At 32.1% G+C, this 20,677-nt stretch overlaps 2 pseudogenes; one reads left to right on the top strand and one right to left on the bottom strand.

Annotated features, from left to right (window-relative positions):
• Positions 1 to 998: 998 nt before the first annotated feature.
• Positions 999 to 3,348, top strand: LOC115981810 (annotated as a pseudogene).
• Positions 3,349 to 11,120: 7,772 nt separating this feature from the next.
• Positions 11,121 to 20,246, bottom strand: LOC115950167 (annotated as a pseudogene).
• Positions 20,247 to 20,677: the final 431 nt, after the last annotated feature.

Raw genomic sequence — 20,677 nt, 5'->3', positions numbered from 1 at the left:
CTCTTTTTAATTTTTTATTTATTTTTTAAATATATGTTATTAGATGTGTACTCTAATTTTTGATTGACCAATTTAGTAAATATTTATTTTGATGGTATTTGTATATGAAAATATTAAATATAAAATTTGATAATTATGATAGTTATTTATTAAGATTGCTTTTTTTTGGGGGGGGGGGGTTATAGATTTTTTATTTAAAAATTTTAATAATAGATATTCATCATAATAATTAATAGGTATATATTATATATGGTTTTTTAATTTAAAAAAAAGATTTATATTAATAAAAAACTTATTTGGAATATGACATTCCTACTCAAGTAGTCAAGTTTAGTTGCTTTAGTAACAATTGAAACAAAAAATCAACAGAACATAAAAGAAAATTTAATAATACATGCATTAAAAAAATATAAAAAATGATTATGCTATTAAGTAAGTCACAATAACTAAATATTTGTGAGCTCATTAAAACAATATGTCATATATTGAATTATATAAATCATAATAATTCATATTTCCTCTAGTTTTAATGACATATAGTATAACTACTACATAATGGGTATTATACATGAACTATAAATATAATGTTTTACAAAATATAGAACATGAGCTATTTATCTTAGCATTAATTTTTATCATCATCGTTATCTTGACGTTGGAAATGTGTATATTTACATGATGATGAGCAGATGAGGTTCAGCTCTTTTGAGGGGTAATAGTTATTCCTTTTTTTTTAACCCTCTGATAGGTCTATTATTTGTTTTGAGCGATTTCCCCTTTCTACTCAACCTCAAGCTTACTGGGCTTTGGCCAATCTTAGCGTTTGCGTGTAAACCATCAATCTAGGCACTTCTAAATTCTAATCTATTAAATGACATGCATGCGTAAGAACATGCAATGTGACATGTAATTGATTTGTGTTTATTTACAACTCGAGTTACTTGTGCATCTATTGCACTTAGATTTTGTGCATAATTTTATTTATGTTCTTAAGCAGGTTAATGATACAGTGGGAACTTTAGCTCTTGGACATTATCATGATCCAGACACTATTGCTGCTGTTATAATTGGAACAGGTACAAATGCCTGTTATTTGGAGCGGACAGATGCTATCATTAGGTGTCAAGGGGTTCTTACAACTTGGAGGCATGGTATCCTTTCTTTGTGTCTCTAGACAGACATCATCAGATTCTTTATCTGATGAATTGATTTACTTTGTTATATATTTGTTAAAGTTGACTCATCCTTATTTGCATCTGGTTTTCAACATGGAATGGGGAAATTTCTGGTCATCTCATTTACCGAGAACTTCTTATGACATCGAGTTAGATGTCCAAATGATCAGGTAAGGTTCGGTTGCCTTCCCAGTTAACATTACTGGTACTGTATGTTTGGGGATTAAATCAAATGTATGATATTTTGTCCGGGGCTTTGAGAAAATGATATCAGGAATGTATCTTGGTGACATTGTGAGGAGAGTAATTCTGAGGATGTCACAAGAGGCAGAAATATTCGGAGATATTCTTCCAAAGTTATCAACGCCCTTTATTTTGAGTCTCTCTCTCTCTCTCTCACTCTCATACACAACAACGTATGCAGACACAAGATATTTGCATTTGTGTTGCTCACATGAGACTCTTGCTATGTTGTGCTTTCAATCCTGCTGCCTATTGGCTCCTAATTCTATATAAAGATGCAAGTTTAGCTTCCTAAAATATTAAGTGTAGAGTCCAATACTATAATACTGTAGCAAATCTCAGATGATAAAAAATAAAATGAGGATCTACCCAAGCTATTGTCTCTTTATGGGGCCTCTATATAGTGTTTCTGTTTTGTCTTTGTGCATAGGTAAAAATTTTACATTTGCTGGAAGTTATTTCAAATAGCTTGATGGTATTTTTATCCATGACCTTTTTTTTTTTTTTTTTACAAGATAGAAATTCTATCTTAGCATAATCTAAATATATATATGCGTGAAACCTCCTTTTGGAGACTTGAACTCCGGTCCTTGTCCTATCATATCTCACAAACACTTATACTTGTGGAGTGACCACCGCACCAAGAATGCGCGGTGGTATTTTTATTCATGACTATTGATGTTTTGTATCTTTGCTAGAAAAGGATTAATTGTGTTTTGACATTTATTGTAATTTAATGTCTAGGCATTCAAATGTAATAGTGATCTTATAGAAATATAAACAACTAAGTAGATAGTTATTTATTTATCAACTAAAAATGAATGGAATTATAATATAGCATATGCATTTGGAGATTGTGAGAATGTGAAGAAGTGTTTGAAGAAACCTATCAAGGTGCTTTAGATGAAGGAACAAAGAATTGAATTGTATCAGGAAGGAATAATGATGTAGTTAAACACTTAAAAGCCTGTAAATTAGAACCAGATTCGTAACTTCTAGGAGCTAAAGGCAAGTTTAAAATAATAACGATATTACATGAGCATACAATTACACGTGCCTGAACTAGGATTCCTTGATATTCAGCAAATTCTTTTGCATTTATTTGCAGCATTGTTATGCTTGTAATACAGTTTAATGCCTTCTGAACACTCAATTAATGCAACAGGTTATAACTTTGTTCCCTTTTTTGTTTCAGGACACCATTGATGGCTGAGATGCATGAGATTGACTCTCCTGAGTTGACAAAGTAGCAAGAATCTTGAAAGACACATTGGAGGTAGACACATCTATTACATTCAGTTTTCCTGTTCCCTGGTTGAATGATTAACCTCAAATAAAATAAATTGGTTCTTTGATAACGTGTTTATTTGATGGGCTTTTGTCATTTCAGATTCCTGATGTCCCTTTAAAGGTTAGAAAGCTCGTTGTAAAGGTATGCGATGTGGTGTCTCGTAGGGCTACCCGATTGGCAGCTGCTGGTATTGTAGGTATCTTGGAAAAGATCGGCCGGGATGGAAGTGGTGGGATCACGGGTGGGAGGAGTAGAAGTGATATTAAAATGAAAAGAATAGTTGTTGCAATTGAAGGGGGTTTATATACAAGCTATACAATGTTTACGGAATACTTGCATGAAGCCATGATAGAAATATTGGGGGAAGAAGCAGCTCAACATGTCATTCTTATGGTCACAGAAGATGGATCAGGCGTCGGAGCAGCTCTCCTTGCCGCGACACATTTTCCATATCTTCTTGTATAAAGGGAAGGATTGTCCATATATTTTTTTTCTTGGTGAGATTTCCATCAATTTATAATTTGATGCTGGCAATGTGAAAATGGTGTTCTTTACAAAGAATTCCTCTTCCAAATTTTTATTCCGAGTAATTCATTTCATTTCCAAATGTTCAGTAATGGGGCATTTGACATTAATAATCCACATCTGGGATGATTCTCAATTGTTGACATTTTGATCCAATTTCAAAAGGGACATCTCAGTCTCACAACTAAGTATATAATATAGGTAAAATTATTAGGTCTCCATTGCAACATATTGAATGTTATCAACCCCAGATCACATTAAAAGAAAAAGAGATTGCGTAAGAAAGCCCATTCAAAGCTAACTTCTATATATATATATATATATATAGAAGCTTCAATGAATAGGTGGGAATTAAATTCTAACGAAGAAAAATATCTGAAAGGTATAGAGTTGTCGTACGAATATGATAGGTGATAATCGAAAATAGCAATCCTTTTCGAGGGAATAGGGCCATGCATGTTACGAATATAGTATTACTTTTGTGCAGGTTAGTCGAAGCTGGTCAATAAAGTCAATAAGATTACTCCTATTAGCTCTTAATTACTATATTGTGAAGCTCATTAGACATTTTCATCTGCCCTCTGTACCACACTTAGGCTTCATTTGAGAGTTTATAAGGGAAGAGAATGGAATAGAATGAAACAATCATAAGGGAATGGAAAAGAATGAAATGTATTTAAGTAAGAGAAATGAATGGAAAAGAATGAAATTGAATGGAATTAAGTAACCCTGATTGGATATTTTAAAATTAAAGAATGGAAAAGATTGAAAATGAATGGAATGTAAGTAATCTTGTTTGGGAGTAACATAGAGGAAATAGAATGAAATATTATTATAATAATATTACTATTAGACTCTTATTTATTTATTTTTTTAAATGTTGAATATATAGGGGTATTTTAGGAGTTTTAGTAGAAAAATCATTAAATCTAATTTCATTCCCTCCCATTCCTCCCAATTTCAGGAGAAATGAAAATTTGAAGTTTAAAGGGAATAGAGAGGAATGAGTGTTCCCTCCTACCCATTCTATTCTTTCCCACTTAAATTCCCAAACAAGGGAATTGACTTTTCATTCCTTCCATTAAAACTCCCAAACAAGGGAAGGGAAGAATATTTTGAAATTATTCTTTTTATTCCTTTCCATTCCATTCCATTTCCTCCTCTCAAACAAGGCCTTAGGCAATGAGGTTTAAACTTTAAACCCAAACAAAATCCAGCCATAATATAGTAATTAAGACCATGTTTGCGTTCAATAATTATTATGTCAAGCATTTCACATATGCATCATTTCTTTCAAGACATATATACGAGTCTCGTACAATTTTGGAATCCACATGTTGTAAGAAAGAGGATAATATGTATTTTGTGTGACATGTATATATAACATAAGTTCGGTTAATGTATGCCTTTAGGACATACATTAATTATTAATTTTAGGAAATTTTTTTATGAAAAATTGAAAAAATTTAGTCATTTTTCATTTTCCTATAAATAGTTTTCTAAAATGGTTTGTTAATAGATACGCTAAGAGCATATGCTAGTAAAACCCATATAACGTATCTCATTTTCTAGCTTAAAAAAAAAAAAAAAAAAAATCCTCTTTCATACGGGGTGGAATCTACAAACATAGGACTCACCTTCATATAAGATAGATGTTTTATATTCTCCTTACACTAAAGGATTGTGTTTATTACACACAAATTGAAACTGTGATTTTAAATTTAAAAATCATGACTTCAAGTCATTATTTCAGTTTAAAAATGAAATGTGCGTAAAACTATGCAACAAATATTATCCTTACACCAAATTCCACCTTGAGTATATAGTTTATACTAGTTAGAGATATTTGCATCATTGTAAGACAACTTCAATAGGTTTCAATAGACATGTACCTCGACAATAATGTCAAACTAAATTACTGAAGTCCAAAATTTCCATTTCATCACAGTCATTTATTATGTTATCATGACCATTAAATGTTTGTAGTAAAGTGGCATCTATTTATCTTTCTTATGACGATGCTTGAGATAAGTATGGTCCAAATTTGTAGGGTTACTTAGAGCTCTTTTTGGGAGTTAACCTTATCTGGAAACCGTATAAAGAAGATGAAATTGTCATATTTTTTGTCCAATGGCATGCCTTTATTTTATTTTATTTTTTATTATACATTTAATTGCAAGGAAGAAATGGGTGAAAACCTCATTAAAAGTGTACCCCACATCACCCCAAAATTAATACTTTGATTTAATGTGGTTTAGACATTTATAATGTGTGACTGTCGTTTCTTGAGATAAACTTGAATGTTGCCTGAATTTGGGGTTCAAAGTCATGCAATATTAGTGGTGGACACGATTGAGAACCAGTAAAAATTGGTTACATCAACAATTTGTAAAAATATTGTAAAATAGTTTCTAAATGTAGCATTATCTAACCTGTAAACAAATAATTATACTTTTTTTGCCTTCGTGAGTCTTAAGGACCTGAAAGTTACAACCGATTGTGAAAACTCAAAGGCTGATTTTCCTCCCACTGAAATTGCCTGTGGTGGCAAATACGTCATCACCAATACTCTAAGAGTATTCTGCAGTTTCAAATGGCAAGGGAGAAGCTTCAGCTACATGGAGCTGTTTTCTTAATTAAGTCAAATATAGTAAACACCCCCAAAATTTGAGCTAACTCCAACAAACCTCGAAATCTAGGCTAATGCCAACCAAACTTCGATTGTTAACTACATTTTAGGAAAAGTCTAAGACCATATAATTTTTCACTACTTACTGTCACAGTTGTGACTTGACAGAGTATGATTGGTAAAGAAAAATAGTAGGTCTATGTGTAAGTAATAGTTAACTACTTACAATCTGCCACGTAAGAGTCGTGGCAAAAAAATTGTGAAATATTTTGTGATCCTAGAACTACTCTACATTTGATCTTTTTTCTAAAAGCAAAATAGAACTACAAACCTACAGCCACAGTATAAATAAAGGACATGTTAACATCTATGTTTGCACCCACCACCAGTTATACAATTACAGACAAACAAAATGAGTCATTTCAATAAAAACTTATCACCATTGTTGTTGCTTGCACTGTTTATAATTGTTACTAATTTCTCTATAAATGCAGAAGCTGTTACAATTGAAATCTATAATAACGTGACTGCTAAAAACTTGAAAGCTACAGCCGATTGTGGAAACACAAAGGTTGAGTTTCCTCCCACTGAAATTGCCTATGGTGACAAATATGTCATCCGTGATACTTTAAGAGTATTCTGCAGTTTCAAATGGCAAGGGGGAAGCTTCAGCAGCATGGAGATTTACGATTCTCAGTCTTACACATGCGATCCTTGTGATTGGCGGCTTCAACCTGAGGGTCTATGTTATAATGGAACTACAGGACCTGCTATTGGTGTTTTTTGTCATAATTATGATCATTAAATTTATGTTTTTCCATGGTGTGTTGTAATAAAGAAGATTCATCTACAATAGTGTTCTCTTTCTGGGTTTTCGAATAAAATAATCATAATATTTGGGGTATTATGAATGTATATATGTTCTTGTGAAACAACAATTTCAACAAGAATTTTATAAATATGTATGTTCGAGTTTGGATGAATCATATCACTCCGTTTGTTTCGATGGAAATTCTTGTGTAAAGATTGTTTTCCGTGTTTTTTAGTGTTTGGTAGTATAAAAAAATATGAGTAAAAGAAAAACAATTTTTGATCAACATAAATAGTATAACTTATTTTAATAGATTATTTGTACTAATATTTTTTGGAAAACAACTCTATCTCATAGTAAGTTAAAAGGAAAGTTAGAAAATTGTTTTTAAACTCATTTAAAGTTACTACCAAATATTGGAAAATGAGATAAATTTATAGAAAATGCTTCTTAGAAAATGACTTATTTTCTAGAAAATATCATTGCTAAAACAAACAGAGCTTAGTTTAGTGGTAATAACATCATTTGTAGTACCTCACAATGGCGGCTCTAAGATTTTTTTTAAAGGATTGTCATTAAAAAAACTTAAATTATATAAAATATAACAAAAAGAGAACTTTATATATTGACAAAAAAACCCACGCAAATATATAAAGTCTTATAATTTTCTTCAACTAATTTTCTTATTTTGAAATCATTTCTCATTGCCAATGCTGCAAATTATATCTCTTTTAAAATTTTAGTTAAATAAAATTTTTCTTGGGCTTTTTCTTTTTATTTGTAAGGACGTAATAAACTGTTAAGGAGACCAAAGTAACTTAGTTGTAGCCTTAGACTACAACTCTCACTAAAAAAATTAACATGACTATATATTTCAAAAATCTAACCGTTGAATTGCATGTTCTAGATCTTTATGTTCTTAAAACACATATCAAATTTAATGCTAATCGGATATTATTTACTATTCAATCCTTAAACTTATTTTTTATGTATAATTTTAGATCACAAAAAACTACTCGAAATTTAAACATTTGATTGGTGACATAGTTATTAATCTTTGATCTTCATGAAATTTTGAAAGTATGGAGGATATAAGAAGAAAATGTAATCCAAAGGTGGATTTGTCAAAATTCACATCCAATAAAAAAAATATTAAGTGGAGTTATAGCCTTAGTTTACAACCAAATTTGTTGCTAAATTTTATCCAAAGTTTAATCATGTTAGGCCTAAAAAGATTTAGGGTGGTCACAAATTTTTTAAAATTTATATATAATAATAATTTTTATCATACTTTGAAAGTGTGTTAAAATATATTTGTACTTAAAAAAAAAAAGAAAAAAAAAGGTGAGATTTAAAAAAAGTTGTACATAAAACTTAAAAGTTAAAAATTGAGCTTATAAATGCATGCCAAATGGACACTTGGTCAATATGATTTAAGTTGTTAGCAAATATGACATTTATAGTATCATGTGACTTTGTACTATTTATTTAAAGTGACACAAAAAGAGGGCTTATCATTTGACATAAAACCTCATAGATTAAAATCCAAAATAACATAAAAATAATTAGAAAATAGTAAAGTTAATGTTCAATGTGATATGCATCATCAACTGATCTGATGAAGTGATTGTCATGTGTAGTATATATACTATACCCATTAAAAAAAATCGGTTTCATTATGTGGAATTCCTCCAAATTATTATACTAATATAAGGTAAATATTGTAATTGAAGGGAAATTATTAAGTATTTTCAGAGTGCAAAACATGATAGTTCTCTCACTCGCATGAATGGTAAATCCTAACTTGAATTTAATTGACAAGATCTACTATTATGTAAGAGGGTCACTATATGAAAGATTCATAATAGAGAATATTTTCTTTGGTTGAAGTAGGGCCGGTGGCAAGTGAAGCTTAGGGGGTTCAAATGAACCCCCTGAGTTGGCAAAAAAGAAAAGAAAAGAAAAGAATATGTATAATAATTTTGTTTTAATCATTTAATATAAAATTATGAACCCCCTTACCCAAAATTTTTTAATGTTCAATTGAAATAAGCTTGAATATGATCCTCTTGGCAATATTTTAGCTTTTTTAAATAGGAAATGTTACACAAAAGAGAAATTAAACAATTAGGCATGGGTGTTTCTAAAGATAAAAAATAGAAAATAGACAAGGGGCATGGGACAGGGGAATGATTGGAGTGAAGATAAATGCAAACGTTAACACAACAAAATTTTAAAGAGAAATTGAAATAATAATTAAAGCTCACTTATAACTATTGGGACAATCACAATAATAATGGAAATAACATAAAAAGAAACTGAATAATACTTCTAAATATTATTTATTTGAAGATAGAAATATAAAACACTATTTAGACTGTGGCACTCACTTTCTTTAAAGAGATTCAAGACCTTGGTTGGCTTAACCAGTACAGTATGGTTAGAACAACCTCTGCACAAAGTGTTCAAACTCTGTATTGGGTTTAATGGATCTATTTATAGGCTTAATGGGCCTCACGAAATTATTACTCAAATTAATTTGATTAATTAGGTCTATAATCCTAATGTAGTGGGTGTTACAAGATTAATTGCTGGACATAAATTTGATGGGCTGAAGTTAAATAATTAATAGACCAAACAAGGAGTTTTTGAAGAATAAATATGCTCAAACGGCTAATCCATTAAGGGTCCGCTTGGGAGTTCATAAAGGAATGGAATGGAATGAGATGGTCATAAGGGAATGGAAAGGAATGGAATGGAATGTATTTAAGTAAGGGAAATGAATGGAATGAAATAGAATTAAGTAACATTGATTGGATGTTTTAAAATAAATGAATGAAAATGAATGGAATGTAAGTAATCCTGTTTGGGAGCAACATGGAGAGAATGAAATGGAATCATTTTATGACAATATTACTATTAGACCCCTATTTTAAAATGAAGGGTTGACTATATAAGGGTATTTTAGGAGTTTTAGTAAAAAAATCATTAAATCTTATTCTTAATAAAAGGTCATTTACTCACTAATGAATATGAAAATTTATTCTTAATGTATTTTGCCCAATATTTGAAGCAATACATAATCAGCACATTAATTACATATGGTATAACTACTACATAATGGGTATTATACATGAACTATAAATATAATGTTTTACAAAATATAGAACATGAGCTATTTATCTTAGCATTAATTTTTATCATCATCGTTATCTTGACGTTGGAAATGTGTATATTTACATGATGATGAGCAGATGAGGTTCAGCTCTTTTGAGGGGTAATAGTTATTCCTTTTTTTTTTAACCCTCTGATAGGTCTATTATTTGTTTTGAGCGATTTCCCCTTTCTACTCAACCTCAAGCTTACTGGGCTTTGGCCAATCTTAGCGTTTGCGTGTAAACCATCAATCTAGGCACTTCTAAATTCTAATCTATTAAATGACATGCATGCGTAAGAACATGCAATGTGACATGTAATTGATTTGTGTTTATTTACAACTCGAGTTACTTGTGCATCTATTGCACTTAGATTTTGTGCATAATTTTATTTATGTTCTTAAGCAGGTTAATGATACAGTGGGAACTTTAGCTCTTGGACATTATCATGATCCAGACACTATTGCTGCTGTTATAATTGGAACAGGTACAAATGCCTGTTATTTGGAGCGGACAGATGCTATCATTAGGTGTCAAGGGGTTCTTACAACTTGGAGGCATGGTATCCTTTCTTTGTGTCTCTAGACAGACATCATCAGATTCTTTATCTGATGAATTGATTTACTTTGTTATATATTTGTTAAAGTTGACTCATCCTTATTTGCATCAGGTTTTCAACATGGAATGGGGAAATTTCTGGTCATCTCATTTACCGAGAACTTCTTATGACATCGAGTTAGATGTCCAAATGATCAGGTAAGGTTCGGTTGCCTTCCCAGTTAACATTACTGGTACTGTATGTTTGGGGATTAAATCAAATGTATGATATGTTTGGGGATTAAATCAAATGTATGATATTTTGTCCGGGGCTTTGAGAAAATGATATCAGGAATGTATCTTGGTGACATTGTGAGGAGATTTTAGTCCAAAACTTATATAATTATTTTTTTAGAGAGAAACAACTTATATAAATTTATGTTACTTTTGAGGGTGTAAATTAAAACGATTTAGGAAGTTCAGGGTTTTAATAAAACTTTTTAATATTTACAGTTTAGTTTTGAACCACCCTAAATTATATAGGGAACTATGTACTAATTTCCCTAGTTTTTAATAAATGATAGTCACTTGTGAAAGAAGAATGTAGTCACTTCCTATAGAGAGAAATAGCTTCCTATTGAGAGAAATAACCATTGGATGCAATCATGACTGATAAGACTAAACTTTTATTTTTGGTTAATAAACAAACTTAGGGGAATGATATCATCTTAAACATTAGGGTTGAAAATCACGTCTATGATGAATTGGGTACATCCTGCATAGATGCATCACCATGCCTTGAACTTGAAGAGAGACTTCCGTTGTCATCGTGTATAACCACATCATGTGTTCCTTCAATGGAATTCCTTGAGTGGATTTGCATATCATCAATACTAGGAGAAGGTTCAAAAACGTTGGGACTTGCTACAACATGTACCTTTGGTAGGGATGGCAATGGGGCGGGGCGGGGCGAGGCCGAAGGATGGGGTCTTCGTTCCCGCCCTATATGGTTTTGTCTTACTCCATCTCCGCCCCGCCCCGCCTCGCATGACGGGGAATACTTTCTCACCCCATCCCCACCCTTTGGGGCCCCACGAAGCCCCGTCTCACCCCGTAAAACTCTACTTTTTGTTAATTTGTCCTACAACTAGTACAATTTTTTTAATGAAACCTATTTCATTAATAAAAATATACTTGAAATTACAACTAAATTTATCCCATCAAATCAAATCAATTTTTAGAAACAATTGAATAATATATCCAAGTGTTTAACAAGACAATCATTAAAATAAATAAATAAATAAAAATCTCATAGTATAACACAACAAAATAAAGGCAGAGAATCACATTAGATAGAATAAAATATGCTAATATTAATATGTTTGTTTAAATAGTAGGGTTTTAGAGTATGAAAATTTTATAATTATAACCTTTAGTAATGTGGGGCAGGGTGGGGCAGGGACGGGGAGGGGCGGGGTGGGTCTAAAAAGCCTAAACCCATCCCCGCCCCGCCCCGCCCCGCCCCGCCCCGTGGTGCAAGGCTAAAATCTTGCCCCATCCCCACCCCATCGCCTTTGCGGGGTGGGGAAAACTCGCGCGGGACGAAGCGGGGAGGAGCGGGTTAAGCGGGGCGAGGAAAAATTGCCATTCCTAACCCTTGGTTCTTCTCTCTGAAATGTTTGTGGATCTTTCTTGTCAAAATGTTTTGCCATTTCAACTAATTTGGACCAATAGGAGTTGGCAGGATTGTTGTTGCCCAAAGTAGACCAATGTGAGTAAAAGAAGTTAAAAACATAAACCAAGAGTGAGACCACGGAAGTGATTCCTGCAATAAGGAAGAGGCCCCTAAAGTTGTCCACACCAAGACTAGGACCATGTGAAGAGATTGTGGCGCTTTGATCTTCACAAGTAGTTTGACTTCCAAAGTACTTTTGCTCAATAGCTCCAATTTTATCTCTATCTTGAGTGACATTCAAAATTGCCCTCAAAATGTAAGGGACTAAAGGGGATCCTTGTTGGAAGGCCTGAAGAAAAATGTTACAAAATTATAGCATTCTTTTAAAATAATGCAATGGCATTCTTTATTGCATTCTTAAAATTAAAAGAATAATTTGGGGTGGTTTTTTTTTGGGGGGGGGAGAGAGAGAGAGAGAGACTCACAAATCCAAATCCATTAGTTTTATAGGTGGGTCCAACCATAGTGTACCTAGAGCAATACTTTGCAAGGAAGAGCTTGATATAGGGGATTTCATCAAAAATAGCTGCAACCCCACCATTGTGGGTTCCTTTTGACAATGCTTCATGCTACTCCTCAGAGGTCGAATATGGCTTCAACTGGGATTCATGAAAATCCAATTGTTTTATTAGAAGTCCCTTAACAAAGGAATGATTTGGTATCCAACAAAATAACCATTATTTTTAATCTCTTTTATGTCAACAAATGTAGGCTGCAATCTCTTTACTGTCAATATTGAGGTTAGGCTTGCCGTATAACTTTGAGTCAGGATGAGTACAACAAAAATCCATATGATTAGCACAAATCTTGACCAGTTGTTTACCACTTTCTCCCCTATAATTTCCATAAATTATTTTTAATATTAACATGCATAATGAATATCCATGTTTTGAATTCAAACAAACCACAAAGAGAGAATAAATTTTTTGGAAAATATACACAAAACTCTATGTGATTTCTACGTAAACAAAAATCCCTTTGAGGTTTTGAGTATAACACTTAATCCTCGTTAATATTGCTTTGTGTGTAAACCATTAATTGGCTAATATCGAAACCCCACTTTGGTAATGCTGTATGTGAAAATGAATCCCTAAATTTGGACACATGTCATCACATGAGCAACTCACTATTTAGTTTCATGGGTGTTTAATGGTTTACACACAAAATAATACCATGTAGGGGTTAAGTGTTACATTACAAACTTCTGGAGGTTTCTATGCGTTGCAAAGATATCACAATGGGGTTTTATATACTTCTTCCTAATATCTTCTAGAGGGTTGAAGAAAATTTACTGTGAGCGAAGACAAGTGTTGAAAAGGAGAACCAAAAAATCAAGCCAAGTTGTTGATTTGGAGGACCTCTAAACTTAGTTTTTACACGGTGTTCAAGAACCCATATTACCAAACCTATAAAGATGAATGATACACCAATTGTTAACCATAGATTAATGCTTAGCGGCTTTAAGAAAATCCACAAGTTTTTGTTCTCATCATCTTTCACCAAAACCACCATTGACACGTCTGATTCTGTATAAGGCAAAGTGAAATCAACATACAATAAGCGATTAGCAACAATTGCTGTGTCTCCAACAACTGCATCGTAAACCTACATTTAGAGAGAGAATTATGAATTTATGGACTTTAAGAAACGTTAAATGAGGTAACTAATTGACACCCACCTAAGGTGAATAAAATTCTTATGTCCTACTTTGACTATTCTATGTTATGCTTCACCAATCATAAGCCTAGCACATGTTTTCCCCTTCCCTTTTTCTTATAAAGTAACCAAAATTTAAAATAGAAAAAAATCAGCAATATGACATGTTGTAAAATAAAAATAAAAATCAAATACATTTAGATGATATATTGCAATTGATGGAGTATAAAATGAAATCCTCAAAGTGGAATGAAGGATGAGTGATACTACAATTATAAACTTTTTTACAACATCTTTACAAACTGTTAAGATGGGAAATTTTTAGTGGTCCTTCATATGGGCCTACACTTACATCATTTTTTTACTTACCAATAACTAATAACTATTTACCACATTAGTAATTTGTAAAAAAAAAATTGTAAAAAAGTTTGTAACTCTAGCATTTTCCTATAAAGGATTTTATTCACCTAGAGGCATATGCTAGAAGAAAAACCTTGGGAGAAAAAAACTCACCTGATTTTTAATTTGATAAAGAAGTTGGTCGTATGTCCCATTAATTTGCTTATGTTTATTCATGTAGGGAATAAATTCATGAGGAAGGGGAAAAGGTAATGCTTCTTGTACAGCATGGAAAACATCAATGCAGAACCCCGATATACTTGGCTTATCATCAGTAGGAGAATGCCATTCCACTTTTACGAATTCCTTAAAACCAGATGTCACTGGAACCCCAATCCTTAACTTTGACGGTTGCTCTGTTGTGTCTCCTGGCCAGATAGGTTGTTTAAGTTTGTCCTTTGATGTTGAGAATGCCCTTTCACTAGTTCCATTCAAATCTTTTGAAAATCCTCTTTGTCGGGTCCAATATCCGATAATCCTCTCAGTTTTTCCTATCACATTGAATAGTTCAAAGGTTGAAGGCTCTAACTGCCCCTTAACCAAATGAAAGTTCCCGCTTAGGCCTTGAAATGTAGTACTTAGAATTGTATCGCGAAGCCTTGTACCCATTTCAAAAATGCCTAAAGCTGCAAGATCAACATTATTGTTGCTAATATTTTGCTTCAAGAAGCTAGAATGCACCATGCTAGCCTTTTCTACGGCCATAGCCAATGCCCAGATTGTATCGTATGCCCATAATCCAAAAAAGTTTAAGCTAGTAATACTTTTGCTCTTTGTTCTAATTGAGGTTAAATTTCTCTTCCATTTCCTTTCAAAATCTTTGAGTTGTTTAGATGGGGGTAAGTATGGCCTGATTCCCAATACACCTTGCATGGAGTCCATGACCTTTGAGCTCATAGGATCTAGCAATGATGATAGCCCTTCTGTGAGAATCCATGCATACCCTTCACTCATCATTCCTGCATTCTTTGCAAGTGCAAAGAGTTTGGAGCCAAGTGAAGCTGTCATGTGAACAAGGAATATTCTTTTATGATTTGCCTTTAACTTGTTAAGCTCTTCACTGATTTCAGTATTATTAGAAGATGGATGAATTTCACTTCTGTAAGAAACCCGTGTGTCAATCTCTTGTAAAGCATCCAACATATATGGAATTAAGCCATTGCCATAATCTGTGTCTTCATAAATGAGGACAATTTCCCACCAACCAAAGGCCTTAACAATGTCTACTACGGCTTTAATTTGTGCGGAGTCATCATGGGTTGTACGTATGAAAAACGGGTTCTGGGATGGAGAAAGAGAGGGACTTGTGGCTGAAAAGGAAATGATGGGAACCTGAGCTTTGCGGCCAAGTTCTATCGCAAACCTAGCTTGTGCGGAGCTTTGAGGTCCTATAATGGCCTGCACTTCTTTATTCTTCATTAAATCCAGTGCTGGATTTCATTTTAACAGTGAAATGAATGACTTAGAAAGTGGAAAATTTACTTGCAATGTTTAATAACAAAACTGATACTTTACGATATGCCAACATATGTCTGTAAAAAGGTGAAGGTAAATGTTGATAAATTCTGAACTTCAATTGTATCTTTTTTTTTTTATTAACTTCAATTGTATCAGACTATATGATGAGAAGTTCGTATATTAATACATGAAGCAAAATTCCCCATGGGCATCCTTTAAATTAAACTTGAGATATGCAGCAATTCAAAAGTTCCTAGTAATAAGTTGAATAAAAATCCTGTATCCCACTCTGCATGTGAGTATTTCACTTCATGCTTCATTAACTGTAAATAAACCAAATGTTTGATTTTTTTTTTTTTTTTTTCATTTAAACTTTGGTCACTTTATAAGGAAAAATAAATTGTGGTAAGTTATGATTAGTAAAAAATAAAGTAGAACACTAAAAGTGGACATTAGTCCTTTTTCTTTTTACATGCTTTAGTGGGATCATTGTACCATCTAAGATTCCCAAATGGAAGAATCACAAATTGTAAACAGCTGGATTGTTTCTTTGACTGTAGGAGTATTACTTAAGCCCCAAATATTAGCATCCCACCCCCCAAAAAAAAGAAAAGAAAGAAAGAAAGAAAGAAGGGAAGAAAGAACTCTTCTTTTGGCTCGTGGGATGTGCTCTAAGTCTTGCCTCTTCTTTTTCTTTAGGTGGGAGATTTAGAGTGTAGAACATATAATCCCCACTATGAGTGGCAACGAGGTGGTTATGGGATGAGTTTTCTATTCCCCACCCTTGGTTGTCACTTTGGATAAGTTTTTTTTTTTGGTCCAATCCTAGCAAGCATCTGTGTGTGCCTACCTTGCCCCATCCCACTCTATTTTTTTGTTTTATAATTTATTAAAATTTGATTTAAAATATATTATTCATTAAACTAAAAATCATTAGACATAAAAAATAAAATAAAATTCTAACATTACAAAACCTTTTAGAAGCATAACAATGCAATAATGTAAGTATTTAAAATAATAAAAATAATTCAAACATGACAATACAACAATTGAAATCTTAAACATAAAAATATAAATTCAATAATACAACAACAAAAGATTTTATAAGTCTAAGTTTGAATGTTAAAGACCATATATATAAGGGCACTCTTTCCCCCAAACCCGCCCTGTAGAATGCATGTTTTTAATGTGATTTGTTGGTTTATTTTCGTTAATTTTTTTTAGTATTGTTTAAAGTTAAAAGAGTTAGGGTTTTTTTATTTTTTTTTGAAGGATTCGTTGCATCTCATGTGGCATAAAAAATAATATTTTAATATTAACGTTAGCCAAATAAGTTTTTTCTATCAATCACTTAATGGGAGGGATTATTTTGACACATTATCAAAAGATTAGCAACTAATATGACATATTTTGACACATAGACCCAGTATTAGGGATCAAAATAGTAATTAGCCCTACATTTTATAAATCAGTTTCTATTACTTTACACCATAGTTATGAATAGTTATAAATTCCATTCCATTCCACCCGAAAAGGTCGGAATCTTCCATTCCAGTTAGTTAACATGTACAATCAAGGTTTTGAAAACTGAACTGGACTGGCCAGTTTAATCGAAAACTGTATCATATTCTAAAAAACTGAAAATATGTGGTTCAACCGGAGAAACTGCAAATCGGGCTGATTCGACTGGTTATGGGATGGTTCAGACTATTGTCAAATATAGTCGTTTTTTGGAAAATTCAGTCGCCTCACCTCTAAACTGCACACTTCGGAAGTTATTTTCTGTCATATATTCCTTCAGGTTGATGAAATGACAAAGAACAACCCATTGATTCTTCCTTGTAGCAGAGGAAGATCAGATTTAAAAAAAAAAAAAAAAAAAACATATAAGTCCACAACAATGAGAGAGAGAGAGAGAGAGAGAGAGAGAGAGATTTGATGACAATGAAATCTCAAAATCCAAACAGTCACAGAGAATCCTTACATAAAACGTTCCTCTTTTCTTAAAGAAATGATATCTAGGCCTACAACCTTCATCATTGAAGAAATGATCCCCAAGGCAGCAAGCACCATTTCAGTATTTTACCATATTTATTTGTACTATAGAGTATAGATAATAAGTTCATCGCAAAAAAAAAAAAAAAAAAAAAAAAAAAAAAAAAAAAAGAAGAAGAAAAGTTGGTCTGTTGGTGGTAGGCTGGTAGCCGATCAAAGACAATAGTGGGGTGCATATGGGTTAGGTGAGGATATTCCTCGTTTCATTTTGCTTTTGGTTGTAGAATTTTTCTATTAATGTATAGTGATTCAATTTTTTTTTTTTTTTTTTTTTTTATAGGAAAATGTATAGTGATTCCTAGTTGCCAGTTGTTGGCCATTCCACACAACAAAAATTTAGCATGAATTTTACAGATGGCATAAATAAAAACCACAAACATAACAATAAATTCAAGGAAAATGTTATAGTTACTACAAGTTGTACAGTATAAAGTTTACAAATTAATATGACAATTCTCTGATAAAAAATTAATATGAGAATAAATGTGATTGGTAGGCTTCAATCGATTTAAAATTATTATTTGAATGGCCACTTTATAATTAGTTACACATTAGTTTGTTAGCCTAATTTAATAAATTTGCAGTACCTATAAACTATAGCACTACTCTAAATTTAATAGATGGCTATATATATATACTCATACATACACACACTTAGTATATAATTATAAATATCTAAATAATTATATATTAACTAAATAGTCGTTATTATATATGTAATAAATATACATAATAATTAATATATAAACTAAATGAAAAAATATAAATAAAATTAATATAAACTTGTTCTATGCTAATTCATTTGTTATATTTTTTTTTATCTAAATATTATTAGTTATTTTTCAATAATCTTTTAAAAAACTAAATATTATTAGTTATAAAATTATTGTATATTTTTATAATTTTAAAATTATTAATTAGTTATTTATGATATAACCGGTTTGACTATCAGTTTGACTCTGATTAGACTAGAGAACTGAGAACCACTCCCTATTTTGGTTCTTTGACTTGTCCAATTAAATTTTTAAAAGCATGGTACCAATTACCCTCTATTTCATCTTGTTTTAAATTTCCGCACATGCTAATCCATTCCACTATAGTAACAATTATTTCCACTAAATTTAGTCTGATATGGTGATTTCAGCTAGTATGTAAATGAATCATTATATATATATATATATATATATTTCTAAAAACTCTTTTTTTTTTTGTATTATTATTACTTTAATCACATATGAGATGTTTTTTTTTCTTCATCAATTTTTTTTAATTACTCATATATGACATATTATATTATGTAATAATGATTTTGAGAATGTACAATACATGATTTTGAATCAATAGTTTGATATAATATAATATTATGTGATGCAGATCTAAGTATATAAATGCCTACTTGAAAATATATCTTTTTTTTTTTTTTTTGCTGGGTAATTGGTTTATAGGGGGATCGAACCCCCGAGCTTGACGAGGCACTAGGGCCTGGGTACCACTCAGGCACAAGGCCCGGTGGTACTTGAAAATATATCTTGGATATATATGTAAAAAATATATATATAAAATCGAGTCTTCCAAAGGTTCTTTAGATAAACTTGAATACAAAAATTTAATTAGCAATTTTGCATCTAGAAAAACAATAGTAAGACACAAGAAACATATATTTTAAGTAAATATATATATATATATATATTTTTAATATTTAAATATATATAAAAAAAGTACATTGTTGCATTATTGAACCTCAAAATGCATAGAGCTGGCTTTAATAGAAAAATTATGTTTCTCTTGACAAGATACTAACATTAGAAATGTTATTACCATGCTATATCTTTCATTCAAGAAAAAAGACAAAGAAAAAGAAATGTTATTACCATGCAACAGTTCAGCCTTGAAGGCCACACTATCCTAATATGCTATGTAATGTAAAACTTTCCTGACTTTTTGGATGAATTATATAGAAAAAATTTAGTACCACAAATTAATTTGATCACAACATCTTGTCACAACTATAATGTGATAGTGTGAATGGTAGAGAAAAAATGATGAGTCCATATATAAGTGATAGACAAGTATTTACAATTTGCCAGATTAAAATTGTGACAAAGAAACTGTGAAATAGTTTGTGTCCCTAAAACAACTTGAATTATATATATTGTGTCGTCAAGAAATTTTTATTTTAAACAAAAACACATCTCCAGTGGCATTTCATAAGGTACCTGTAGACGCTGCAGTAATGACATCATCCCCAGAATCCTTTGCGAAGAGAGTGAGTCTGGTGCGATAGTTATGATTCACTGCATAAAAGTTAGAGCGAGCCATGGACATGTAGCTCTCTGCCACCCTTCCCACGGGGGACTTCAAATCAAGAACCACGCCTACTGGTATGACCTCCTTTGCCAACACTAAAGGCTCATGACCCCAGAGGCAGAGGGAGAGAGAGAGGGTGAGTAAGAGAAATGATAGGAAAGAGAACAGGTGCTTCTGGTTTGCCATTGTCAATGTTTAACTGAGATCAAGCTAACCTTGCCAAATGCTAACTAGAGAAAGCAGAGGGTACTACACGTTAGTATTTTGCAAAGTAAAGGGGTCTACACGTTAAGTCGTTAACTTTTAATTGTTTGAATTGAGTTTAGAAAATTCCATTTCATTCCATCCCATGTTGAAAACTTTGGGCAGCTGACGGTTGACTGGCTTACTTTGCGTGGCCCAAATTTACAGGCACAGCTAGCCTTCATTTTGTTTGCCTTATTAAAAGGCTCAAATAGCTATGGTCGGACACATTACACACGCCATGAATGCCATGAATGCAACAAGAGCAGTTGGACACACGGGAATTTGGTGATGACTTTCCAATTTCAATATTCGCACTGAATTTTGTGGCCATTTCATTGATCATTTGTATCTTTGTCTCAAAATCAAATTTCCCCTTGCCGATGCAAGCTAGACCTATGCCCGCTTGGTTAATTAGCACTTAACTTATTCGACCAAAAGTCATGTTGGCTAAGTGC

The sequence above is a fragment of the Quercus lobata genome, chromosome 1, assembly GCF_001633185.2.
Source record: "Quercus lobata isolate SW786 chromosome 1, ValleyOak3.0 Primary Assembly, whole genome shotgun sequence".
NCBI lineage: Eukaryota > Viridiplantae > Streptophyta > Magnoliopsida > Fagales > Fagaceae > Quercus > Quercus lobata.
Note: the sequence above shows the minus strand (reverse complement) of the source record. Positions and strands in the feature narration are given on the sequence as shown.